Here is a 27,967-nt window from a genome sequence, read left to right as displayed (position 1 = left end):
CAAGTGGAAGTAGCAACCTATTGAACTTCAGGAAGCTCCAGAAGTAATGAGATTCTCATCAGCAGAGCAATTCTAACCTGGGCAGAAGAGTCTCTTGGCATGGAAATGTAGAGAAAATTTGAGAATGAAATTCACAAAGAAGAGGGAAGAGAGATGCCAGTAGATTTAAGATGCTCCCCAGATCTGGGATTTTAAGCTTAGAAATAACAACAAAGTCCTTATGTACAAAAAATGCCTGGTGCGGTGCGGTGCGGGGGGAGCTTAATGTTCACTAAATGACTGACTGAACAAATGAAAGAAAAAAGGCCCAGGGGACACTTAAAGAAATAAATATTTTAGCATAAATTCCCCATACTAATGCAAAAATTCCTCCATAAATTTAAGTTAGGGATCAAATCTTCATTTGAAATTGGTTTTTGGTTATAAAGAGTCCTTGGCTTCATAGGACCAATGGCTTTTTTTTTCCTCTTTGATACATTCTTGTTTTATACCCTCTAAACTTCAGGGAAAATCTTTGGGAAATAGTAATTTTGAGATCTTAGGGAAAAGAGTATAAGCCCAAGGAAACGATTGTTATTCTTTCCCTTGGAGAAAATTAGTGGGTAAGTGCTGAGTTGTAACAACTTGCATAGAAAGCTGAATATAAAACCCCAAACAAAGGGCAGCAGTTGAAGCAAGGAAATATCCTTGCCTTTTTATTTAAAGCAAAGTGACTCAGCAGGGTGTGTGGAAAGTGAAGTTTAATGATGTGAAGTTCAGAGGTTTGCATACAGTCTCCTGCTCTGCCAATGACTTGCAAGGTGACCTTGAAGAATCACGTTGTCTCTCCCACTTCCTCTTCTGTAAGATGGAAGCAGTAATGTCCGCCTAGCAAGCATTCTGAGTATTTCTGAATACCAGGTAAGATAGTACCCATGGAGGCTATTTAAAGATTGTATAACCCTATAACAAACGATCTTATGGTCATCTTTTTACGGTTATCTCGCTGCAGTGCCCAACCTCAAACACCAGGTTTTGAGACTGCAATACTTCTGCAAGAACTCCTCACTGTAGACATTCTATTACTTCTATATTAACTATTCTTCTTGAACTAGAAGAAAATGATATAGGAATATCATTTTTACTAACTATCAAAATATCTACATGGTCACATTTTATTTATAGACATTGCCAAAGCAGCCATAAAATGGGAGAAAAGACTGGACCAAGAGAAAGGGAGCATGGGAGTGGGTACATTGTTTTCTTTTTTCTTCCCTTTTTTGTTCTTTCCTTCCTCCCTTTTTTCCTCCCTCCCTCCCTTCCTATATTGACATGACTGGCATATATTATGTCTCATGATAAAAAATGAATGAGACTGACTCCCTGATCTCAGTGACTTTGAAATTTATTGGTGGTGAGGGTCAAATCAAAAGAGGATTGAAACAAAGTATCAAATGCATCTCAAAAAAGCTAAGGGGGGCATGTATCTAGGGAGGCTTCTTGGAGAAAGAAATGCCTAGTTTGGATTTTGAAGCATAAATGGGAGTTTGGAAGGAAACAAAGGGTGAGTGAGAATACAGAACAAGGAAACTGCACGTGGTTCCACAGAACTGAAGGGAAGGGTGTTTATGAGCACATTCTAGGGAATAGGAGAAAAATAGGTAGAGAGATGCCTGATTGGGAAGGGCCTTCTCAGCTAAGAGGTGTTTTGATTTCACTTGAGGGTTATAGGGAACCATGGAAGACCTTAAAAGCAGGGTACTGATGTGATCTAATTATTTTGAAAAGTCATTCAGTCATCTATTGGAGACGGGATTGCAAGGGGGAGACTAGAGGCAGGAAGACCAGTTTGGGGGCTGTTGCAGTGAAGTAAAAGACAATGGTCAGCCTGCAGATCAAGGAAGTTAAGGAAAGAGAAGAAGAGGGCATCTGAGTACCTGAATGTTGCACATCAGACAAGACCATTGCAATGAGTATCTGCAGGTCAAGGGGGAGCAGAGGGCTTCCTTGTGCTGCCCCACCTCAAGCTTTGACCCCAAGCACATCATTTTGCCTCCTTTAAAATGCTCAAGTTTTCCTAATGCATAAAACAACAAGTTTATATAGTTCACTTTTAGACAGTGATTGTGTTTAGGGACCATACGTCTCCATCATCTGTTGGAGAACATTCCAGGTAAAGTGATAATTGGTTTGTTGGTTTGCTTTTAGAGATGGGACAACATTTTAAGAAGATGAACTTGGACATCTTCCCTTTCTTGCTTTCTATGTATAGAAGCAAGCACTTCCATCATCTTGTGTCGATCACAGCAGGTCAAGTAAGGAAACGGTTTTAATAGGCCAGTCATTTTGAAAGCTTATAAACTTACTACAATAAAAAAATTTGCCATTCCTCCATGGATTTTGCATTGGACAATTTAGATGATGTGCAGTTAACACCTGGGTTGTAACCTACAATAGTATGATGTGGCTTTTCCACACCTAATTCACCAGAATTGATACCTTGAATTCCTTCCTTTTCCTTTGTCTTTTATTTTCTCCTGTTGCACACTTATCCACATGACCTCATCCACTACTATGATGCTGTTTTATCACCTACAATTCAAACAGCTATTGTTTCAGACAGCTGCAGTCCACTCGGATATATTTGCAGCCTTCTGTGGGCCTCGATTTCCAGAGAAAACCTTTCTTTTGTATGTAGGGTTTCTTATTTTAAAAGACAGTTCCTTCACAGCCCTCTGCCTCCACCGTCCTCATTCTCATTTGACCTCAGCTGAGAACTCAATCTTGGAGATGTCCTATCTTTCTCAAGATTAAGGCAGTTAAGGAAAGGGACCAAAGCCTATGAAAAGGTTTTCCTTTGGAGAAACCATGACTCTGTCCAGTGTCAAACCCAAAGCCTTATCTTCCTCAGAAACGTGGATCACTGTCTCTTTCAACCCCTTCAGCTCTAAGTCACTGTGTGATTTAGGGCATGTTAGTGACTGAACCTCAGTTTTCTCACTTATGAAATGGAAATAATCATGTCTATCTCACAGAGATTTTTGCAGATTCAATCTCTAATATACGGCTTGGCAGGCACGTGTATCCGTAAGGATAGATTAGGTTCTGCTGCATTAACATTCAAATCCTGCTTCTCAGCGGCTTAAAACAACGAAGGATTGTTTCTTGTGCAAGCTGCGTGTCCAGTTGAGTCTGGGAGGGGGGGCTCTGCTCTCTGCAGTCCCACAAGGATCCAACCTGACGGAGATGCTACCATCTTATGACATCAACATCTCAGTATTCCGGGGCTTCAGGGTGACTCAGATAATTCATGGTCACATTTCATCAGATAAAGCGAGTCACATGGCTATGGTGAACCTCAAAGGTACAGGGCAGTATAATCCTTCCATGTCTCTGGATAGATAAGAGAACTAGAAACATTGGTGTGGGAGGAGTGATGTAACCAAGGTGGCGACACAGGTCATTCCTGACTTTGCTCCCCCTCACAAGAAGAACAACTAACACAACTATTTATGAAAAAGACACCACTGTGAAAACCCTAGAACACAGGGGTGAGGCAGAAGTATAACCCCTGCGCCACAGCACCGAGACAGATTGCATTAGAAGGGTAAGAGAACCTCCCTGATCCCATAGTTCCTCCAGGGGGAAAATGAGGGCCCTGGTAGACATCCTGCTCCCCCAACATTGTGAGTTGCTTCTGGGGAGGCCCACTAGGGTCCTGCCCCATGGGGATGGTGGGGGAATCTGCAGGACTTGACCACTGGATTGTGATGGAGAAGAGGGGAGAGTCTTGCAGGAACCAGCATCTGGATCTTGACAGACTGAGTTCCTATTGCCAGTGCCCAAGTAGAAGTCCCAACCAGCGGCTGTGCTCAGCTGCAGAGCCAAGATGGTGGTACAGTCTGATCAGGGAATCTGGTGGGGGCACACGTCTGCCTGACTTGGCACTTCAGAAAAAGAGTCTTGCCATCTCTGGAGCCTGGTCTGCCTCTCTGCCTGGGCAGGGGAGCTAAGTCATAGCCTTGCCCACTGCTGAGTATAGCTCCTGGCCGGTCCCAACCAGGAAACCTGGCTGGAGCAACCAAGAAGCTACCTAGCCCAGCAACACTGGAGGTAAGAGCTTGGCCAGCAGCACTGACCATCTGTAGACCAAAGCCAGTGGCCTTATTTGGCCAGGGAACTTGGGGTGCAGCTTGGCTTGAGTCAAGACCCCAAACGCAAAGCACTGCCAGCCTTGGAGCAGGTTCCGCTGCTCTCCCCGGACTGCGGAGTTAATTCCTAGTCCTGACAATAAAATACTATTTGAAAAAATAAAATACTATTTGGCAATAAAAAAAAGGAAATGCTGTCATTTGCAAGAACACAGGTGTACACTGAGGGCATCATGCTAAGTTAATTAGGTTAATTAAGTCAGAGAGAGAAAGAAAAATACTAATCTCACTTATATGAGGAATTTAAACACAAACAAAAAGCCCACCCAACAACAAACTCACTGAAAAAGAGATCAGACTTGTTACTAGAGGCAAGGGGTAGGGGTAGGGGAATTGGATGAAGTTCCTCAAAAGGCACAAACTTCAAGAAAATTCATTATTCTTATGAATAATAAGTACTGGAGATACAGTGTGCTACTTTGTGAGTTTGGTTTACACTGCTGGTGGTATACTTGAAGGTTGCTAAGAGGGTAGATCCTTAAAGTTCTTATCACAAGGGTAAAATTGCTTTTTTTATGTCTGTATGAGATGAGGATATTAACTAAACTTATTGTTTTAATCATTATGCATTATATATAACTCAGGTCATTATGCTACACATCTTGAACTTACACAGTACTGTACATCAATTATATCTCAATAAAAGTGGAAGAAAAAAACATTGATTTGTACAAAAACACCTAAGTATCTAAACAATGTAGCCAGCTCCCACTTTAAAAATTATATCAGTAGGCACAATGAGACACTTCTAAAGATCAAACACACATATGAAAAAACTGGAGTGTGAGCGAGCGAGTGAGTGTGAGATGCTGTGTGGGGCTGAGAGTGGTAAGTTAAGGGGAGCATCACAAATATACTGACAGTAATTGACTTTGGGTTGTGTTAATGATATGCCAGTTTGCTATAAATTTTTAGAGATTAAGGGGGTAAATAATTGGGTTAACTATTCAGTTAATAATGCATTTTGAATACATATTAAAATAAGGCCCACAGAAGCTGCCTGATATCCAGAAAGATCTCTTTGGCTCCCAAGAAGAGCCAAAACTCTCAGAGAGAAGGAGAAAAAAAATTTAGTAACTTTCTTCATGATCCTGTTGGGTTACCAGCAAAATGGTATTAGATGGACTGGTAGCTGTGTGAGGACAGGCAAGGTGCATCAACTCTCCCGCAGTTATTTTTCTTAAATGTAAAACAACAACAATAATACCCTATTTGGTTTCACAATCTTGCATTTAATGCACCGTCAAGTATCATTTAGGCTCCCGGTGACAGGGAACTTATTACATTGACAATGGGGCCATTTCCTTCCCATGTAGTGCTTTTAAAAACTTCTTTCTTATGTTAATCTGAAATCCATAGGTCATTAAGGACAAGCATCTCCTTCTGTCTCTGCCAGTCCTTCAAGGATGCAGTATCTCCTTAGGTTCTGCCCACATACTACCTAAAATTTTCCATTTCGTTCATTTTGCCCTGGTATACATGATGAAACCATTTAAAAAAATATATAACAACTGTACTGGATACCACTTATGCTCTCAAACACTGCCAATTTGTCTTATATAAAATAAGCAGAAAGGAGGAGGATAAATGAAAAAGAATAAAAGGGAGTATGTCCAGTCAGAATGGCCATCATTAAAAAATCTACAAATAACAAATGCTGGAGAGGGTGTGGAGAAAAGGGAACCCTCCTACACTGCTGGTGGGAATGTAAATTGGTGCAGCCACTATGGAGAACAGTATGGAGGTTCCTAAAAAACTAAAAATAGAGTTGCCATATGATCCTGCAATCCCATTCCTGGGTATATATCCGGACAAAACTATAATTCAAAAAGATACATGTACCTCATAGCAGCACTATTTACAATAGCCAAGACATGGAAACAACCTAAATGTCCACTGACAGATGAATGGATAAAGAAGATGTGGTACACATATACAATGGAATAGTATTCATTCATAAAAAATGAAATAATGCCATTTGAGTGGATATAGAGATTATCATACTAAGTGAAGTCAGAAAGAGAAAGACAAATACCATATGATATCACTTATACGTGGAATCTAAAATATGACACAAATAAACCTATCCACAAAACGGAAACAGAATCATGGACATAGAGAATAGACTTGTGGTTGCCCGGGGAGAGGGGGGGTGTGATGGATTGGGAGTTTGGGATTAGCAGATGCAAACTTTTATATATGAAATGGATAAAGAACAGAGTCCTAGTGTATAGCACAGGGAACTATATTCAATATCCTGTGATAAACCATAATGGAAAAGAATATGAAAAAGAATGTATATACATGTATAACTGAATCACTTTGCTATACAGTAGAAATTAACATTGTAAATCAACTATACTTCAATAATTTTTTTTTTTTTTTGCAGTACACGGGCCTCTCACTGTTGTGGCCTCTCCCGTTGTGGAGCACAGGCTCTGGACGCGCAGGCTCAGCGGCCATGGCTCACGGGCCCAGCTGCTCCGCGGCATGTGGGATCTTCCCGGACCGGGGCACGAACCCGTGTTCCCTGCATCGGTAGGCAGACTCTCAACCGCTGCGCCACCAGGGAAGCCCCAATAAAATTTTTTTAAATGCTGTGTCTGTGTGTATGCACGCTCATCTTTATTTCTGTAGCTGGTCATAAGGCCATGGTTGCTGTTGACAACTTTCCCCTTACCGGTTATCTACACTAATCATCATTCTTTAGCAGGTGGATAACCCAATCTTCATTCCTGTATGGTCTAAATCCTTAGTTGTTTCGCCTTTTTTGGTTGCTGCAGTTTTCTATTAGCTTCTAGTACTGCACACGGGAATACTAAAACTTTCCCAAGAGAATCCTCAAGGTTCTAGACACAGTGCTTTCTGACCCATTATGTAGCAGCAACTCACATTTCCTCTTGACAATCAGGAACTAACATGTAGTTAGGACAGTACAGTAACTTTTCCCTCTGTTGGATTAGTGGTGGAACAAGCCTGAAATGGGCAGATGGCCATCGAGACTGCTGATTCAGTGGAACGCTGTGTCCCCTCGCATAAATATTTCTCCATTGGGGACTAAAACTTTCAAATCAGAAGAGCTCAAAGGGGACAGGGAGCAAATATTCTGTGAATGGGTATAATAATGAGAGGAGTTGTTCCCACTTTTGATTCTCAGACACATATATTCTGGCTGTGGGAGAAATAATTGTATATCAGTTGCTTACTGAAAGCATATACCACATATTTTAAGATATAACCCCAAGCTTTCGGGGTGTTGTTTCCTATTAGGCAACTATAACTGACTCTTCAGTACACCATTCCATCATTCTAGCATACTGGATGCTTTGGGGAGAATGGGACACATAAGACCACTGAATTCCATGAGTGTAAGCTCTTTTGCTATAAAATGAGTTCTGTGTTCATAAGCTATGTTGTGTACTCTTCCAGGACAGCAAATAAAATGTTCTCTTAGTCCACGGATGGTGGTTCTGACAGTACACTGTGGGCAAGAAAGACAAATCTATATCCAGAAATTGTATCTACTGCAGGGAAGACAAACCACTATCCATTCCATGATGAAAGGATCTTCAATGTAATCAACCTGACATGAGAGGGTTTCCCCAAAGAAATGATGTAATTATGGCCATACAAATCGTAATATGATCGTATATCTTAGCCCGATGAATCCTTTGGTGGGAATTTATTCTTAATAAATAATCAGATATAAAGAAAGCCCTTTATGCCCAAAGATATCAATCACAGAATTACACGCATTAGCGAAACCCAGAGAACAACCTCAGCGTACACAGTGGGGAGCAGGGGATTAAGCGATGGTGCATAAGCTCAATGAATTATCACACGGCCTTCAGTAACAGCATATAATAATAATGTTAAGTAAAAATAATCAGCGTATAGTATTTGTGTACAGAAGATAATACTATTAAGATAAGCAGAAACCTATATGTAAGAAAGAAAAGCCTGGAGCGAATCCCGTGTCCACTCAATCACCACGCACATTCAGTTGCTCTTCCTGAATATCTCCTGAGCCTGTGAACTTCTCTCCTTGTCCGGAACTACCATCTTCCTCCTGGCCATTGTTGACTATCATCAGGATGACATCAAGAGCCTCCTGACAGCCTCTCCCCATGCACCCTTACCACATTCAGATGCATTCTCTACAGTGCAGTCAGGGCAGTTTTTAAGATGTGAATAGGATTAGAGAATATTCCTTGTTTAGAAATCTTCAATGGCTTTTCATTTAAGAACAAGTTCTAAAATCTTTCATGTGCCTTAAAAGGCTATATGTGATTTGACCACAGCAAACCTCTCCACCTCATCTTTTCTTGCCTTATCTACCCAGCCATGCTGGGACCCACAGTCAGTCCTGATTTCTGTCCAGATGCTTCTGTTAACAGGTACTAAGCACTTAACCTTGGATGTTAGCAGCAGTGAGCTTTAGGTAATAGGCTATGCAGATTTTATGTTTTTCCCCCTACTATTCTGTTTTCTTAAATATTCTTCATGGAATAAGAACCTCTGTTAACTAAAATCTCATTGATACTAAAAGAATGAATGCCTTCTTAGAGATATTTTTCATGTTCCCACTAGACTAGGAAGATTTACAAAAGGCAAGTTACTTCCAGGGTCGGCTAATCAGACCAGGAGTTTCAAGCAGAATATCTACCACTGCACAGAAAGAAAAAGAGGGACTAAGTATCTGTGTCACCCATGTATAATTATGCAATAATCATAAATTAAGTTGAGAAAACGTTACCATAAGGCTGACAGGACTCAGAATAAATCTTCATAAAAGAGAATTAAGCAGTTGCCATGACAAGACGGAAGGAGTGAACAAGCGCCCTCACCTTTCCAAGCTTTGCGGGGGGAGTGCACACTTCCAGCGCCCCAAGCCTCACCCCATGGCCTCCCGGGGAGATCTCCCGGGGAGATCACTCCCCAGGTGATCTCAACATGAACCCCTGCCGGTGGACTCACAGGGTTCCACTGCAGAAACAAAATCCTGCATGTCTCACAGTTCTGCTGTTGCCAACAGAATTTTTAATCTATATAGGAAATTGTTTTTCTCCTTCTCCTGTTTCTTTTTATAATTCAGCAGAAAAAGCAGTTCTCAGATTCTATCCCATCTATATCATTTAAATCTATTCACAATTATTTAAAAGTGCTAGAAGTGGCCATTTACTTTCACACATGTCCCTGCATGGAGTGATGTGTTTGGTGGTACCCCCTTTCTCCCTCCCAACTCCAATCACAGCTCTCCTGGTCCAGGGCTCTATCATAGAGGATGCTTTCCCAAACAGCTTATATCCAGGATACAGCCTTGCACCACGATATCCAACATATCACTGGATTCCTTTGCTGGGTCTGACACAGCAGTGCACGGTTTACTGCTCAACTGATTTCAAGGTGGTGGCCATGGTCTCAGCAAGTGAAGGGGACTCAGCTTCTGTAACCGCGTGACTACTTCCCAGGTGCCAGCAGCAGATTTAGATGGCAGCTCCATGATTACCTCCCCAGGGACATATTCCTGGATTCTCCTTGATCAGTTCAAATTGCTCTATTATAGGCTCTCATAACCACATGCTCTCATTTTACATTTACTTGGTTATTTCCCTGTGTCTCTTTTAGTAGACTGTAGGTTTCACAAAGATGGAAATTATAACCTTTTTTTCTTCTTTCACTCCCTTTATGTTTTTAATTTTACCATTTTATCTCCAATGTCTAGGCCAGTACAAGGCACATGTAGGGGTTCAACAAACACTTGTCAAATACATGAATAAAGACTACTCAAGACATTCCAATGTAGATATCAGTGAAGCTTGCATAGAACTAATCATTCCAGAAAAAAAAACAAAAAATATGGATACAACATAAGAAAAGGAAAAAAATTAGAGGAATCCAAGAGTGCCCCAAAGTAGACATAAGCCAGTAAAGATTTGATCCTTGAAACAAAAAGAGACCCTAGGAGTTCTTTCCAGAGATCCTGGGACATAGAGGAGGAAAATTCTGAGAACAAAATCACAGAAGAGAAGCTCCAAAAACCCACATATGAATTCCTTTCTAATCTTAGCCTAAATACTTAACTATGAACGCTGGAATGAGGCTCTGTGGAGCCCAGAGGCAATATTAACAGCGGAAGGATAAGAGAGCTAAGCAGAGATTTAATCTACTGCCCACCAAAGAGGTATAAGAGCATGGAGTTAGAATCCCTCTACATGAGAGGGGCTTGGTAAATATCTTTTGCTTTGCAAAAAAGTTGAAGAGAGGCTGTAACTTAGAAGTAAAGACTCTGAGAACTAAGAGACTTTAGGACTAAGGGCAAAGCCAACATAGCCCCACCCTGATAAAGTCTAAAACTGAGCTGCTGCAGGATCAAGGTGATCTGTGAATAACTACTCAACTGCTAGAACAGAAAAGCAACATTGCTTCAAATGAGCTAACACAATTCAGAGTCTGTACAACATAATAATGATGCCCAACATACAATTTTAAAAATTACCAGATGTGTGAAAAAACAGGACAATGTAACTCTTAGTTATGGAGAAAACAGTCAATAAAAGTAGATCTGAAATGTTCAGAAGCTGGAATTAGCAGGCAATCACTTTAAAATAACCAAGGCATTCAGGGAAATGGCAATGTAAGAAATCCCAGCTTCCCTGTCCTCCCACAAAATTCGATGACAAGTCAGCTACCCACAAACAAACACAGCTCCAGGAGACCTTTAGATTCCACTTAGGACATTTCAGGAACACCATGGGACAAAATATCTGAGGATAAATGCACAAAAAGAAAAAGAAGGCGGCTTGATTTTGCCTGGCTCATCTCATGACCCAAGCTGGCATCGTTCAGCTCCAAGAAAGAACTTCCCAGCTAGTGAAAGTTCCTCTCACCAGGAAAGGAAGAGAGGGGCAAGTGACTAGCTTCTTTAGCCTTTCCCAGCACAGTGTGAAGGTCTAGCTCAGTTTTATCCTGCCTAGATAAGCAAAGAGAGCTGGATAGGGAAAAAGAAAGAAGAGCAGAGACTATTATTAGCAAACACACAGTGGGAGTGATTGTGGTTCAGGGAGACCTTCCCTGCAGACAAATTTGGCAGCTCCCACCATAGACCAAGTCATGGGCTGGCTGTGCAGATCTTGCCAGCTGCCCTACAGGTATTTATGTTCACCAACATCAATTATGCCTCAGTCCTTCCCTGCTCCCTTCATACCCCCACCACCTGCTAGGGCTTGCACCCACACCGGTAGCCATCCAAGGTCTCTGTGGCAGTGCAAATGTAAAACATCAGCCACTTGGGTCCTCCCTCTCCACCAGAGCCCAGGAGCTATGCTCACAGCCAGCCTGGGCTTTTGCAGCTGTGTGACTGAGGGTTTTTGAAAAAGATAAACAAAATTGACAAACTTTTAGCTAGACTAACAGGAAAAAAAGAGGACTGAAAAAATAAAATGAGAAAGGAGACATTACAACTGTTACTACAGAAATACAAAAGATCGTGAGAGACTACTATGAACAATTATATGCCCATAAACTAGACAACCTAGAATAGATACATTCCTAGAAACATACAACCTACCAAGAATGAATCATGAAGTAACAGGAAATCTGAACAGATAAATATTAAGGAAGAAGACAGTATCAGCAATCAAAAACCTCCCCAAACAGAAAAGCCCAGGATCAGATGGATTCACTGGTGAAGTCTATAAAACATTTAAAGAAAAATTAATGTCATCCACTAACCCCTACAAAAATTCAAGAGGAGAGAACACTCCTAAACTCATTTTATGAAGCTAGCCTCACCCTGATACCAAAGCCAGATAAGGATACAAGAAAAGAAAACTACAGACAAGTATTCCTGATGAATATTGATACAAAAAAGTCTCAACAAAATGTTAGCAAACTGAATTCACCAGCACGTTAAAAAGCATTATTCACTATGATCAAGTGGGATTTAGGATGCAAGGATGGTTCAATTTATGCAAATCAGTAAATGTGATACAGCACATTAATAGAATGAAAGACAAAAATCATGATCATCTCGATAGATGCAGAAAAAGCATTTGACAAGGTACAACATGGTTTCATGATAAAAATGCTCAACATATTGGGTATAAAAGGAACATACCTCAACACAATAAAGGCCATATATGACAACCCAAAGCCAACATCATTCTCAATGGTGAAAGTTTGAAAAATTTTTTCTAAGAGCAGGAACAAGACAAGGGTGCCCACTTTCACCATTCCTATTCAACATAGTACTGGAAATCCTAGCCAGAACAATTAGGCAAGAAAAAGAAATAAAAGGCATCAGAATAGGAAAGGAAGAGGTAGAATTGTCTTTGTTTGCAGATGATATGATTATATATACATATATATACACATATATTTTCGACCGAAAAACATAACTAATCAATGAATTCAGTAAGAATGCAGGATACAAAATCAACATACAGAAAACTTTCAGTTTTGTATGCTAACGGCAAAACATGAAAAAGAACGAAAACAATCTTGTTCACAATAGCATTAAAAGCAATAAAATACTTTGAAATAAATTTAACCAAGGAGGTGAAAGACCTGTTCACTAAAAACTACAAGACTTTGATAAAAGAAATTGAAGACAAACAAATGGAAAGATACCCCATGTTCATGGACTGGAAGGATATTGTTAAAAATGTCCATATTACCCAAAGCCATTTATAGATTCAGTGTAATTCCTATCAAAATTCCAATGGCATTTGTCACAGAAATAGAAAAACATCCATGCTGACGTTCTTATGGAGCAACAAAGGACCTCAAATAGCCAAAGCAATCTTGAGAAAGAACAAAGCTAGAAGCATCACATTTCCTTATTTCAAGCTATACTATACAGTATTCAAAAGAGTATGGTACTGACAAAAAAACAGAAAAACAGACCCATGAAATAATTCAGAGCCTAGAAATAAACTCCCACATATATGGGCAACTAATATTTGACAAGGGTGCCAAGAATACTCAATGAGGAAAGGATAATATCTTCAATAAATGGTGACTGGAAAAGTGCGTAACATGCAGAATAATGAAACTGGACCTCTATCTTACACACTGACAAAACTGAAATTGAAATGAATTAAAGACTTAAATTTAAGATCTGAATCCATAAAACAATTATAAATAAAATAAGAAAAAACTCCTTGACATTGGTCTCAGCAGTGATTTTCTGGATGTAATAACAAAAGCACAAGCAACAAAAGCAAAAATAAATACATCAAACTAAAAACTAAATACTAAATCAAACTAAAAAACTAAACTAAAAACTAAATACATCAAACTAAAAAGCTTCTGCACAGCAAAAGAAAAACAACAAAATGTAAAGGGAACCTAAGGAATGAGAGAAAATATTTGCAAATCATATATCTGATAAGGGGTTAATATCAAAAATATATAAATATCTCAATACAACTCAACAGCCAAAAAAACCCTAATAGATAATTAAAAAATGGGAGGAACTTAATAGACAGTCTTCAAAAGAAGTCATACATATGGCCCACAGGAAAACGAAATGGTGCTCAACATCATAAATTATCAGGGAAATGCAAATTAAAACCACAATGAGATATCACCTCACACCAGTTAGAATGGCTATTACCAAAAAGACAAGAGGGAGACTTCCCTGGTGGCGCAGTGGTTAATGCAGGGGACACGGGTTCGAGCCCTGGTCCGGGAAGATCCCACATGCCACAGAGCAACTAAGCCCATGTGCCACAACTACTGAGCCTGCTCTCTAGAGCCCGCGAGCCACAACTACTGAAGCCCGCAGGCCTAGAGCCCATGCTCCACAAGAGATGTCACCTCAGTGACAAGCCCGTGCACTGGAATGAAGAGCAGTCCCCGCCCTCCACAACTAGAGAAAGCCCATGCACAGAAACAAAGACCCAACACAGCCAAAAAAAAAAAAAGAATCCACCTGCCAATTCAGGGGACATGGGTTTGAGCCCTGGTCCGAAAAGATCCCACAAGCCACGGAGCAACTAAGCCTGTGCGCCACAACTACTGAGCCTGTGCTCTAGAGCCCGTGAGCCACAACTACTGAAACTCGTGCACCTAGAGCCCGTGCTCTGCAACAAGAGAAGCAACCAAAATGAGAAGCCCGCGTACCGCAACGAAGAGTAGCCCCTGCTCACTGCAACTAGAGAAAGCCCATGCTCAGCAACAAAGACCCGACATAGCAATAAATAAATAAACAAACAGGTAAGGGGTAACTGTTGGTGAGGGTGTGGGGAAAAGGGAACTCTTGCGCATTGTTGGTAGGAATGCAATTGGTACAGCCAGTGCGGAAAACAGCATGGAAGCTCCTCAAAAAAAAAAAAAAATTAACATTACTACCATATAATCCAGCTATCCCATTTCTGAGTATATGCCCAAAGAAATTAAATCAGCATTTTCTAGAGATATCTGCACTTCCATTTTCACTGCAGCATTACTCACTACAGCCAAGACATGGAAACAACCTGTGTCCACAACTGATGGATGGATAAAAAATTATGTGATTATTTAAACATATACAGAGAGGAATATTATTCAGCCACAAGAAAGAAATAAATCTTGGAGTTTGCAACCACTTGGGTGACCTTGAGAGCATTCTGCTAAGTGGATAAGTCAGAGAGAGAAAGACAAAAATACTGAATGATATCACTTATATGTGGTATCTAAAAAAGACAAACTCAGAGAAACAGAGAGTAGAGTGGTGGTTCTCAGATGTTAGGGGTTGGGTATAATGGGCAGATACTGCTCAAAGGATACAAACTTCAGGTTCTAAGGTTAACAAGTTTGGGGATCTTGAGTATGGTGAGTATAGCTAATAATACTGTATCATATACTTGAATATTGCCAAGAAAGTAGATCTTTAATTTTCTCAGTATAAAAAAGAAACAGTAACTATGTGACCAATAGAGGTGGGTAGCTAATACTATGGTGGTAATCATTTTACAATTAGTAAATGTATCAACTCAAGGTATTATACACCTTAAACTGACACAAGGTTACCTTGTCAATTATATCTCAATAAAACTGGGGGGGGGGAAGCATTTGCACTTCATTAAAAAATAACCAATATGAAAATGTTATAAAAAAGAGAAAATGTTAGAGATAATGATAATAAAGAAATGGATAATTTCAGAAGAAATATAAAAACTTAAAAAAGAAAGGAATCAAATAGAGATCTTAAATAGACAAATACAATAGCTAAAATTTAAAAGAAGCGTCATTGGATGGGATCAACAGAAGATTAGATCCAACAAAAGAAAGTATTTATAAATTTAAAGATACATTAATAGTAATTATCCAGACTAAGAACAGAGGAAAGAAAAAGAAAAATTGGAAACCCCCCCCCAAAACACACAAAAAAACCAACCTGTAACTGTGTCCAAGAAGAGAGGAAAGTGAGAATTAGGGGAAAAAAAAGTGTATATTGGAAGAAATGTTGTCCAAACTTTTTCAAAGTTTGAGCAAAAGCATCAACCCACAGATCCAATAAAGCCAGAAAACCTCAGGCAGAACAAATACAAAGGAAATCATGCCTGGGCCCCTTACCGTTAAACTGCTGTCAAACATGGTAAGCGGAAAACTTCACAAGCTCGGGGGAATGGAAGGTGGGGAGACGTACACAGGAGAACCCAGAGAAGAGACAGCAGATTTATTATGTAAAAAGACAGACAGAGAAAGCATGGAGACCAGAAGATAAAGGGATGACATCTTCAAGTGTCAGGGGGTGATGTGCAGCGAGGGACTATTACATAGATTGCTCTACCAAGTGTGAAAATATCTTTTTAAAAATGAAGGAAAAAATAAAGACATTTTTTCAGGTAAATGAAAGCTGAGAAAATATATTGACTCACACTACAAGAAATGCTATAGGAAGTTATTCAGGTTGAATGTGAATAATACCAAATGAACCATAAATCGGAAGGAAGGAAGGAAGGAAGGAAGGAAGGAAGAAGGGAAGGAAGGAAGGGCGCTACAAAGAGTAAATATGAAAAGCTGTATTTTCTTTTCTCAAATTTTCTACTATGTAATGAACTCTGTAGAGCAAAATTAATAACAAAGTGAGGCTGATAAAGTAGTGGTAAAATATGTGATGACAGCACTGAGACAGGGTGGGAACATACTATTCTAGACTCTTCCATTATATGTGAAATGATATAAAGTTAATTCACATTAGGTTTAGATAAGCTAAGGATGCATACTGTTATCAGAATAACAATTTAAAAAACTAAATAAGAATGAAAATGCCAATAAAGGAGACAGGTTAAAACAATTTCAAAAGCTTGATTAGCCCAAAAGAAGACAGCAAAGGAGGAACAAAAGAACAAAAACTGAGAGTACAAATAAACAATGAATAGCATGATGGCATAACTAATCCAAACTATATTAATATTTACATCAAATGCAAATAAACTACACATTCCAATTTAAAGGAAGAGGGCTTCCCTGGTGGCACAGTTAAGAATCCGCCTGCCAATGCAGGGGACACGGGTTCGAGCCCTGGTCCGGGAAGATCCCACATGCCAGGGAGCAACTAAGCCTGTGTACCACAACTACTCAGCCTGTGCTCTAGAGCCCACGTGCCACTACTACTGAAGCCCGTGCACCTAGAGCCCATGCTCCGCAACAAGAGAAGCCACCACAATGAGAAGCCCTCACACTGCAATGAAGAGTAGCCCCCCCTCGCCGCAACTAGAGAAAGCCCAGGGGCAGCAACGAAGACCCAATGCAGCCGAAAATAAATAAATAAATAAATTTATTTAAAACAAAATAAAGGAAGAGATTGTCATCCCGGACATAAAGGAAGAACCAAGTACATATTGTTTTTAGGAGATATACTTTAAGTATAAACACATGGATGAGCTGAAAGCAAAAATATAGTGCAGATGGTGCATTCATAAAGATAGACCATCTGCTGGCCCTTAAAAGAAGTCTCAATAATCATCCACTGGTTGGAATCATACAGAGTATATTCTTTGCCAAGAGTAGAATATCATTTGAAATCAGTAACAGTAACATATCCGGAAAATTCTAAAATATTTGGAAATTAGTAGAAATCACAAGGTGGGGTTAAAAATATTTTGAAATAAATTGTAATGAAAGCACAACATATCAAAATTTGTGGGCAGGAACTAAAGAAATACTTAGATGAATGTGTAAGTTTTAAGTGCTTATATGAGAAAAGGAGATAGGCTTAAAAATCAGTGATCTAAGCTTCCACCGTATGAAGCAAATAAAAGTACAAATTAATCACAAAGTAAAAATCAGGAAATAATGAAGATGAGGTTAGAAATCATGACATAGAAAACAGACCAACCATGACCAATGTTGAGCCATCAAGTCCACAAGGCTAAAGCTTGTTCTCTAAAAGGATTCCCAGACCAACTAAGGACAAAAGGAGAAAATATAAATGACAAATACTGGTATTATAGAGGAGAAATAACTACTGTATTGGTGGTCCCCAGGCTACCCAGGTTTGCTAGAAGGACTTAAAGACTCAGCATATAGACATACTCATGGCTAAGAATTTTTTTTTCTTTTTTAACAGCAAAAGAATACAAAACAGAATCAACGAAGGGAAAAGGTTCATGGAGTGAAGTTTAGAGGAAACCAGGTGTAAGCTTTCAAGATTCTGCTCTCAGTGAAGTCACATAAGACATGTTTAGGTTCCCCAAAGTTACTTACGACAACATACGTGAAATGTCTAATGAGCTTATTAGAGATTTGGTGTCCATGGATGGGGAGGGGCTGGTCACGTATGCAGCCTCTGTTCAGCATGTAACAAAATTCCAGAAGGAAAGCACATATTTAGCACACACCGTGTTGTTCGTACAGTTTAGGTACAGTGTGCTCCTCTTATCAGATAAGGACAGTGAGGACCCTCCCCAAATCTAAGTTTCTAGATGCCACCCAAGGGCCAATCTTGAAATCATTTCTTCCAAATAATAGCAGTCAGACCTGCTGTGTTAACTCTTTTCTGCATGATTAGATACCCTACAAATATTACAGAATTGACAATTTCATGCTAATGGAATGACAGGAGAAATAACAGCAGATCCCATAAATGTTACAAAACTAACAACTTTGTGTCTACTTATTTGTCAACTGAAACAAAATGGCAAATTTCTTGGTAGTGACAACATACCAAAGCAAATGCAAGAAAAATTTTGAACAGTAATATATCTTTTAAAGAAATCGAGTTAGGAAAAGAATGTACTGACAAAAAAAATTCCAGACCCATACAGTCACTCATAAATTCTACAAAATATTTTAGGAAGAAATATCACTAATCTCACACAGACTCTTTAGGAAAACAGAGGATTAGGGAACACATCTGACTTGTTTCATAAGGTCAACATTACTCTGATACCAAAACCTGACAAACATATTATTAGTAAATAAAATTATAGTCCAATATCCCTCATGATTACAAATGCCAAATTGCTTAAAAGTATGCTAGAAAAATTGATCCAGAAATATATAAAAGGGGTAATGAATCACTGGGATTTATTCCAGGTATGCAAGATTGACTGATCTGGGCATGCTAAATCAATATAATTTACCACATTAGCAAAATAAAGAAGAAAAACTATATGACTGCCTTAATAGATGCAGAAAAAGCATTGAACAAAATTCAATTCCCATGAGGGTGGAAAAAGCCCTCTCAGCAATCTAGGAATAGAAGGAAACTTTTTCAAGCTAATAAAGAACATCCATGATAAACCTATAGCCAATATTGTACTTTAGGTGAAATGCTGGATGTGTTCTACCTAAGACTGGGCACAAGACAGGGGTTTCTATTCATAACACTTCTGTTCAACATTGTGCTCCATATTCTAGCCAATGCACTAAAGCAAGGAAAATAGAAGGTGTGCATTAAAAAGAGAGAATATCTTTATTCACAGATGACATAATTGTTTACATAGAAAATCCTAAGGCATCTAAAAAACGTACTAAAATTAATGTCAACTTAGCAAGGTCACAGAATACAAATCAACATATAGAAGTCGTTCTATTTCTATAGACTGGATTGGTATCTATTCTCTAAAATGGTCCTCAGTGACCCTTGCCTCCCACTATTTTATTCCCTGCCTAGTCTCCACAGACATTGAATCAGGGCTGCCTTAAGTGACCAATAGAATAAAGGCAAAAGTAACAATGTGTGATTTCTGAGGCTAGGTCACCAAAGGCACTGCACCTTTTGTCTTGGTCTTTTGGATCACTTACTGTAGAGGAAGCCAGCTACCCTGATGTGAAGATAGTCAAGCAACCCCATGGGGAGTCTCACATATGGACAGTGATCAGCATCAAATCGCCAACCATACAAGTGAGCTTATTTGTGATGGGATCATCTAGTTCTCGTCAAGTCTGAAGATCACCGCAGCCCTATTTTACTTTTTACTGTAAACTTAGGAGAGACCCTGAGTTGAAACTTCCCATCTAACTGACTCCAAATTTCTTACCAATAGAGACTATGAGAGCTAATAAACGATTACTGTTATTTTGAGCCTTGTTGAGTGGTTTACTATACAGCAATTGATAACTAAAATACTGACTAGAAAATGAAATATAAAGTAATACCATCTACAACATTAACAAACATGAAGAAAATATTTGAGGATACACTTTTAAAAATAATTTAAGCCAGGACTTTATGCTGAAAACTACAAAACATGGTTGAGAAAAAATTTAAAAGACCTAAATAAAAGATTCACCATGTTCATGGATTGGAAGATTCAATATTGTTAAGATGTATTTTTTCCCCAAAATTGTTCTTTAAACATTAATGTCTTTCTCAGACTCTTCAATAAGTGGTGCTGGGAAAACTGGACAGCTACACGTGAAAGAATGAAATTAGAAGACTCCCTAACACCGTACACAAAAATAAACTCAAAATGGATTAAAGCCCTAAATGTAAGGCCAGACACTATCAAACTCTTAGAGGAAAACATAGGCAGAACACTCTATGACATAAATCACAACAAGATTCTTTTTGACCCACCTCCTAGAGAAATGGAAATAAAAACAAAAATAAACAAATGGGACCTAATGAAACTTAAAAGCCTTCGCACAGCAAAGAAAACCATAAACAAGACGTAAGGACAACCCTCAGAATGGGGGAAAATATTTGCAAATGAAGCAACTGACAAAAGGATTAATCTACAAAATTTACAAGCAGCTCATGCAGCTCAATATCAAAAAAACAAACAATCCAATCCAAAAATGGGCCAAAGACCTAAACAGACATTTCTCCAAAGAAGATATACAGATTGCCAACAAACACATGAAAGGATGCTCAACATCACTAATTATTAGAGAAATGCAAATCAAAACTACAATGAGGTATCACCTCACACCAGGCAGAATGGCCATCATCAAAAAATCTACAAACAATAAATGCTGGAGAGGGTGTGGAGAAAAGGGAACCGTCTTGCACTGTTGATGGGAATGTAAATTGATACAGCCACTATGGAGAACAGTATGGAGGTTCCTTAAAAAACTAAAAATAGAACTACCATACGACCCAGCAATCCCACTACTGGGCATATACCCTGAGAAAACCATAATTCAAAAAGAGTCATGTGCCACAATGTTCATTGCAGCTCTATTTACAATAGCCAGGACATGGAAGCAACCTATGTGTCCATCAACAGATGAATGGATAAAGAAGATGTGGCACATATATACAATGGAATATTACTCAGCCAGAAAAAGAAACAAAATTGAGTTATTTGTAGTGAGGTGGATGGACCTAGAGACTGTCATATAGAGTGAAGTAAGTCAGAAAGAGAAACAAATACCATATGCTAACACATATATATGGCATCTAAAAAAAAGAAATGGTTCTGAAGAACCTAGGGGCAGGAGAGGAATAAAGACACGGATGTAGAGAATGGACTTGAGGACATGGGGAGGGGGAAGGGTAAGCTGGAACTAAGTGAGAGAGTGGCAGGGACATATATACACTGCCAAATGTAAAACAGATAGCTAGTGGGAAGCAGATACATAGCACGGGAAGATCAGCGTGGTGCTTTTTATCTACCTAGAAGGATGGGATAGGGAGGGTGGGAGGGAGAAGCAAGAGGGAGGAGATATGGGGCTATATGTATATGTATAGCTGATTCACTTTGTTAATCAGAAACTAACACACCATTGTAAAACAATTATACTCCAATAAAGATGTTAAAAAATTAATGTCTTTAATTAAAATTCTAGCAAGCCTATTTGTACTAATTGATAAGGGGAGTCTAAAATTTTTATGTAAATGCAAAGGCTCTACAATAGCCAAATTATGTTGATAAAGAAGATAGAGGACTTTTTAAGACTTAACAAAAAATTTCAATAATGAAGATTGTGTAGTTGTATTCTAAGGATAGACAAACCAATCGATTGGAACAAAATGGAGAGTCTATAAATAAACTCATATCTATAGATGTCAAGGCAACTCAATGGGGAAAGGAAAGTCTTCAAGAAATAGTATTGGAAGATGTTTCTAACAACGCTTACAAAAAAACAAAAAAAGAAACAGTGTTGGATCAACTAGATGCTTGTATGGAAAAAAACAGGGAATTTCAATCCTTACCTCATACCTTTCACAGAAGTTAATATGAGATGGATTGTATACCTAAGCATAAAGCTAAAACTAGATAACTTCTAGAAGAAACATAAAAGAATATCTTCATGCCTTAAAGTAGATGAAAATTTCTTAGATAGGATTCAGTACTAATCACAAAAAGAAAAACATATGAAACTTTAGAAAAATTAGAATCTGCTCTTGAAAAAAAAATCAGACTGGGAAATATATTCGCATAGAAATTTTACCCAGAATATACAAAGAATTCATGCAGTTCAATAATAAAATAACCCAATAAGAAAATGGACAAATGACTTGCAAAATAAGATATGCACCTAGCCTATAAGCATATGAGATGATGTACCACACAGTCATTAGGGAAGTGCAAATCAAAACCACCATATCACTCTGACAGATATCATTCTGACAGACATCAGAATGGCTAAAATTAGAAAGACTGACAATACCAAGGGTTGGTAAGGATGCAGAATATCCTGCAACTTGATGGGAATGTAAAATGGTTCAACCATGCTGAGAAATAATTTGGTAGATGCTTATAAAAATAAAAATCCAGCTACCTATGACTCAGAAATCTCAGTCTTATTTATCCAAGTGAAATGAATGCATATTTCCACAAACATCTGTACAAGAATGTTCATAGCTTTACTTGTAATAGCCAAAACTGTTATCAACCCCAATGTCCACCTACAGGTAAATGGATAAACTGTGATATATTCTTATAATGGAATACTATTCAGCAATAAAATGGAAGCAATTTTTACTGCACACAACAGCAGAGACAAATCTTGAAAACATTCTTTTGGGTGAAAGAAGCCAGACATAAAATAATATTGTATGATTCCATTTATATGAAGCTCTAGGGCAAGCAAAACTCACCTTGTGATGACAGAAATCAAGATGGTGTTTGCCCCTGCAAGGGAGGTGGGGTGAGTATTGGCTGAAAGGGGCAGGGGGAACCATTTTAAGGGGCAGGGGGAACCATTTTGGGGTGATGGAAATATTCTGTATTTTAATTGGGATGGTGGCTACAGGAGTAATACCTTTGCAAAACTCAATCAGCTGCACCTTTTCAAAAATCTCTTGTATGTAAATAATTCAGTTAGAAAAAACTAAAAACCAAAACAATGTTTATCCTTCTGGGATAAGACTGGTTAAGGGAGAAGCTGGGACAGTCCTGTTTCTCCAGGCCAGGAGTCTCCGTAAGTTCCATGCTTGTGCTTTTCTGCCTACAGTCCCCTGAGAAGCCCTCACCCTGGGAAGGGGTGACCTTTGGCTGGGCCGCAGAGAACCCTCAGCCCTCTCTCCGCGGAGGGCTTCCAGCAGCCCACCCCACTGACTGTTCAGAGCCTTTCTCCACTTCTGACGCTACCCCAGGCTCTTTGATAAAAGCCTCCCTGCTGGAACAATTTCCTTCCTTATGCCCCTGAGCTCTCGAAAATTTGAGGCTGATTTGTCTCAAGGGAACAACCTCCACTTAAAGTCACAGCCACCAAGGGGCTCCTCTAATCTCAAAAGCATTTGTAGAGCTGAAAGCCATGTTTTCATTCCCGGGGTAACTTTCCCGCAATCATCAAGCCTGCCTCGTTGTACTTTTACAGTGAGTGCAGCCAAACAGGCCCCGCTTTCCTTAAATATTTCTGTACCTGTAGGTGATGCCGAACCTCGTAGCAGGATGGCTTGTTGTCCTGAGTTGTTGCTCTCCAACACGGGGACAGAAGCGGCGTACCCCTGCTTGCTGAATCCCTACCAGCCGCGCTGGGGCACGAGGATCTTATATCCCTACCACCAACCCCTCAGGCGGACAGCCATCTCCCTTCCCGGCTCACCCTGCGCGCAGCCACTCCTCCTTCACAAACAATCATTAATGATGTCTTCGCCCTGGGCTGACACCTGCCTTATTAGAAACCTGCTCCACTCAGCAGCTCCACCTGTGCAGAGCGCCCCCTCCCCGCCCCACCCCCGGGCCTCCAGCCTGCCTGAGGGCAAGCTGAACCCAGGAGAGGAATGACTCAGTCACTTCAGAAAATCAGAATTGAGACTCAAGAGACTTCTGAATGGTTGTGTCCCTGAGGGAGATGTTATGATCCATGGATATTTTCAGAGTCACCTCTGAAATTTGATTTGATGTGGGGGCTTTGCTAGTCTTTATTTAATGGCATAATACAACAAGCTTTCTGGATCTAGGCACATGTGGTTTGCATTTGGGGACGCTCCTTCCTGCCGGCAGATGCACTCACACACGGGCTAGGGGAGTTTGGAACTCAGATAACAAAGTCTTGAGAAGTCACCGGCATTCTTTTTGTCAGCTCTTTGCAGATCAGCGAAGAAGGGCAGGGACTCTTCGCTGCCTGCATCTGAGGCGACAGCTTGTAAGGACGGGAAATGCAACCTGGAGTTTGCACACGTTTGGGGGGGGGGGGCACTGAGCAGGGAGGGGGCGGGGACTTGAGAAACATCTTGTTATAATTAGAGAAAACAGTCGAGCAGACTGTCCTCCAGACATTTTGCTACCAGAAAACCTGGAGACATTCTGGGAACCTGATTTCCTTGAACTTTTCCCAGGCTGGCAGCTCCAGGGGATCCAGCCTGTGGCCATGGGAAGGCATTATCCGTGTGTCTCAGGCATAAAGAACACAAATTTCTAGTTCTGACCCCACCACTGGGTTCCAAATGCTGGGCTGATCAGGAGTCTTTATTTCCAGTGCTATTGATCACACGTGCCCAGATCTGTCTGCTACCTGCCCTCAACATGTGGCTTCAGTGATCTTGCCTTGCTGGTACAGGCCTGGCTCCTACAGGCTGACTGTGACCAAAAGGGGGACAGGATGGCAGTTGAAACTAGAACAGATTTTACATCTTTAGAAAATGAAGCAGAAAGGTATAGTGGCCAACCGCTGGGCAATATAGAGCAGAATCAAAAATAAAGCCTAGGGTCAGGGGTGAGACAGTTGTGGATTTGAATCCCAGCTCTGCTTCCTGCCAGCTGTGTGGCATTGGGAAAAAGTATTGACCTCCCTGAGACTATTGTTTCTTTCTCTGTGGACTGGCGAAAATATATCTTGTCTGGTTGCTGTGCGAATCCAGGTAGTTAATAGATGTAATCAAGTGCTCAGGTCTGGGCTTAGCACACAGTAGCTGTGAGTAAGTGGTAGTCTTGGCTTACCAAGTTTAATCTTGAGTCCTTACACCTGAGTTTGAGACCAGCCTTTGTCACTTAATAGCTAGGCCACCTTGGGCTACTAATACAGAATCTTTCAAACTTCATCGCCCTTACTTACAAGACAAAGAAAGTAATGCCCAACTCATGAAATTATTACACCTCTGAGAAGCCTTCCGTGGTCCCCCGCCATGTGGAGTATTGCTTCTCAGACTTTAATGTGCTCTTCCTAAAGCACAGATCCTGATCTGTATGTCTGTGATGAGGTCTGAGAGTCTGAATTTGTAACAAGCATACAGGTGATGCTGATGTTGCTGGGCCATGGACCACAGTTTGAGCATCAAGGGTGTGTGTGTGTGTGCCTTTGTCTCCTATGTACAGGCCAGGGACCACACTGGACTATATTCTCTCCATTCCTCACAATTGGGTCCACCATTGTCCAGGGCTCGAGACAACTTTCACAGGCAGGAGGCTCCAGCTCTGTCTCGTGAGACTTTGAATGAAGTCACCCACAGTGAGCTGGGGTGGAGAAGCCCAGCTGCGTCTGCTGGGGAGCCCCATTTTTCCATGCTGGGTCTCCCACACTTGCCTTCATTCTCAGAGACCGATGTCCCTAGGCTGCCTTGCCCATACACATAACTATCTATTCACCACGCTTCCCCACCCCAAATCAACTCCTAGAATTTTCTCCTGGTCTTTGTGCCCAGGATCCAGTGTCCCTCCATTCTAGTGCTGCTATACTCTGCTCATGGACCAGAGGCTGTCCTCCAGGATGGGGAACATATGTGCGTGGATATAACTAACCCATCTGACTAACTATAACTAACTATAACTATAACTAACTAACTATAACTAACCCACCTAACCCATCTGACTGTTCAGGACTGACTCTTCCTCCATCAGTGACCTTAGAGCTAGAAATCCAACTTAGCCCTCAGTGCCCTGTGGAAGCTGAGTCTGACCCCTGCGATGGACCCGAGCTCGCTCTCCTCACACCGCTTTCAGGCCTACAGGACTCCCCTTCAGAATGACCCCCTGCTGCGTCTCAGCGTGCAGAGTTATAAACCAGAGAGTCACTGAGCTGCTGAGAAAATGACTGGAATGGGGGAAATACTAAAGGTTTTTAAGGAAGAGTGGAAGAATGAAGATAAAACATCTTTTTGAAACTTACAGAAGTGCTTGAGGTATTTAGGGGTAGATGCGGCAGAGGGCATAGCGTAAGTTAGAGAAAGCTTTCAAATCCTGTGCCTGTCCAAGGCCGCTTCCACACATCCATCCATCACCTGCGCACGCATACTCTCCCACACCTCCATCCATCACACACACACACAGCCTCATGCACACACTCACCTCCAGCCTCAGGCTCAGTCGGTTTTAGAGGCTCCTCTCTCCTCAGAGCCTCACAGCACTCCTGTTGGTTTCTACTTTCTGTCTCTGGGTCTCTCTGTCTCTTTCAATCCTCCTCGCGTGTGTTTCTTTTCTTTTCACCCCCTCTCTGTGTGCCCTTCGTTCTCTGTCCCTGTCTGGCTCCTCTCTCCCTGTGCCCCTCTCCCTCTCATCACCCTGTTTTTCTCCTTCTCTGCCTTTTCTTTAGCTCCGTCTGCTGTCTCCAGTTGGTTCTCTTTCTTCCTGGGGCTCACTCTCTCTTGTCCTGTCTCCTAGGATCTCTGAACTTCTCCATCTTTCTCTCTCTTTCCCCAGCTTGTGGGGATATTTTCCATCCTCACATACCAAAACCAGGCTGGGGCATGAGAGCAGGGAATGGGCCAGCTCTTTTCCTCATCAGAGCCTGACAATCTGGCCTCAAGCCCTGGAGCTGGCCAAGCTTCGAGCCGACCCAGCAGGCCTCTCTGTTTTTTTGGCAGGAGAGGAGCTGGGGGGCTGTGCCTGAGCTGTCCTGCCTCTGCATCATACAGTGGGCAGCACATGTGGGTCAGACACAGCGCATCAGTGATGCAGATGGCTGAGGGACACACACACACACACACACACACACACACACACACACACACACACACTTTTCAAGTATCCGCTTCCCAAATCTCATTGTAAACACACCCTCCCACCCCTGCTCTGCTCCTTCAAGGAGAATAATTTCCTTCACCTTTCTTGTCTGCACTTAGGGATTTGCTGGAGGATAGGCTTCTTTCTGCTTTCTTCACCCTTTCAAATAAAGTACAATGACCACGAATGATCTCTGTTAGAAGAAAACAGTCATGAAATAAATTAGAGTGTTGAGCTTGGTCATCTTTGGGCCCACTTTTCGTGATTCCATGATAGTTCCTGACTTTGCCAACTCAAAAACAAGAGAGTGTTACATGTCAATTATAATCAATAAAAAAAAGAAAGAGACAGACCAAGAACCTAAGCACGCATGGGCAGGTGTAGGCTTCTGCACTGAGGAAAGTCGTTCTACACAGAAAGGGCCTCTGCTTCTCTCAGAAGGAAGAACCTAAGAGGTGATCGATATTTTTAAAATATTTCAAAGCAAGAATGATGGATTAGTGGGTGATCGTTACCTGCCAAGGCAATTACTTGGCTACTCTCAGCTTCCGAAGCACCTGCTTCATCAGGTGGGGTAGAGCATTGAAGTGGTCCAAAGATGCCCAGTGAAACACCAAAATCCTGTGGAGTTTGCAGGTGACACCAAGAATATCGAAGATGCCCTGTACACGAGGAGACTTCCCTTTGTTGCTTGAGTCATTTTACAAAAGGGGGACAAGGTCTATGGCATTTGCTGACACTTTCTCTTATATCCTTCTTCATAGCATCGCAAAAACAAAATGCCCCGTCTAATTCCATCTGCAAGCCTTAGCTGTCTATTACATTGTCCCACAATTAGCACAACAACGGGTGATCTGGGAGAGTGAAATGATATTGCCGTGAGTGACCTACTATTATCTGCAGATTACATTTTCCATGGAAATTAAATGAATTTTGTCAGAGCTCTGGGGCCGGGGAGAGAAGAAAATGCCTCATTGTTCAGTTCCGCGAGATGGAGGGACTGCACGG

At 40.8% G+C, this 27,967-nt stretch overlaps 2 long non-coding RNA genes across 5 annotated transcripts in view; one reads left to right on the top strand and one right to left on the bottom strand.

Annotated features, from left to right (window-relative positions):
- The window catches only part of LOC132417126 (uncharacterized), a 109,378-nt gene extending 102,594 nt beyond the window's left edge, over positions 1–6,784 (top strand). Inside the window, exon 4 of the long non-coding RNA XR_009517760.1 lies at positions 6,580–6,784. This is a non-coding gene — a long non-coding RNA (uncharacterized lncRNA). The remainder of the gene's footprint in view (positions 1–6,579) is intronic.
- Positions 1–23,612, bottom strand: part of LOC132417124 (uncharacterized) — a 95,244-nt gene extending 71,632 nt beyond the window's left edge. For all 4 annotated transcript variants that reach the window (XR_009517757.1, XR_009517759.1, XR_009517758.1 and 1 more), the window contains exon 1: positions 23,442–23,612. This is a non-coding gene — a long non-coding RNA (uncharacterized lncRNA). The remainder of the gene's footprint in view (positions 1–23,441) is intronic.
- Positions 23,613–27,967: the final 4,355 nt, after the last annotated feature.

This window comes from Delphinus delphis, chromosome 20 (assembly GCF_949987515.2).
Source record: "Delphinus delphis chromosome 20, mDelDel1.2, whole genome shotgun sequence".
Lineage (NCBI taxonomy): Eukaryota > Metazoa > Chordata > Mammalia > Artiodactyla > Delphinidae > Delphinus > Delphinus delphis.
Note: the sequence above shows the minus strand (reverse complement) of the source record. Positions and strands in the feature narration are given on the sequence as shown.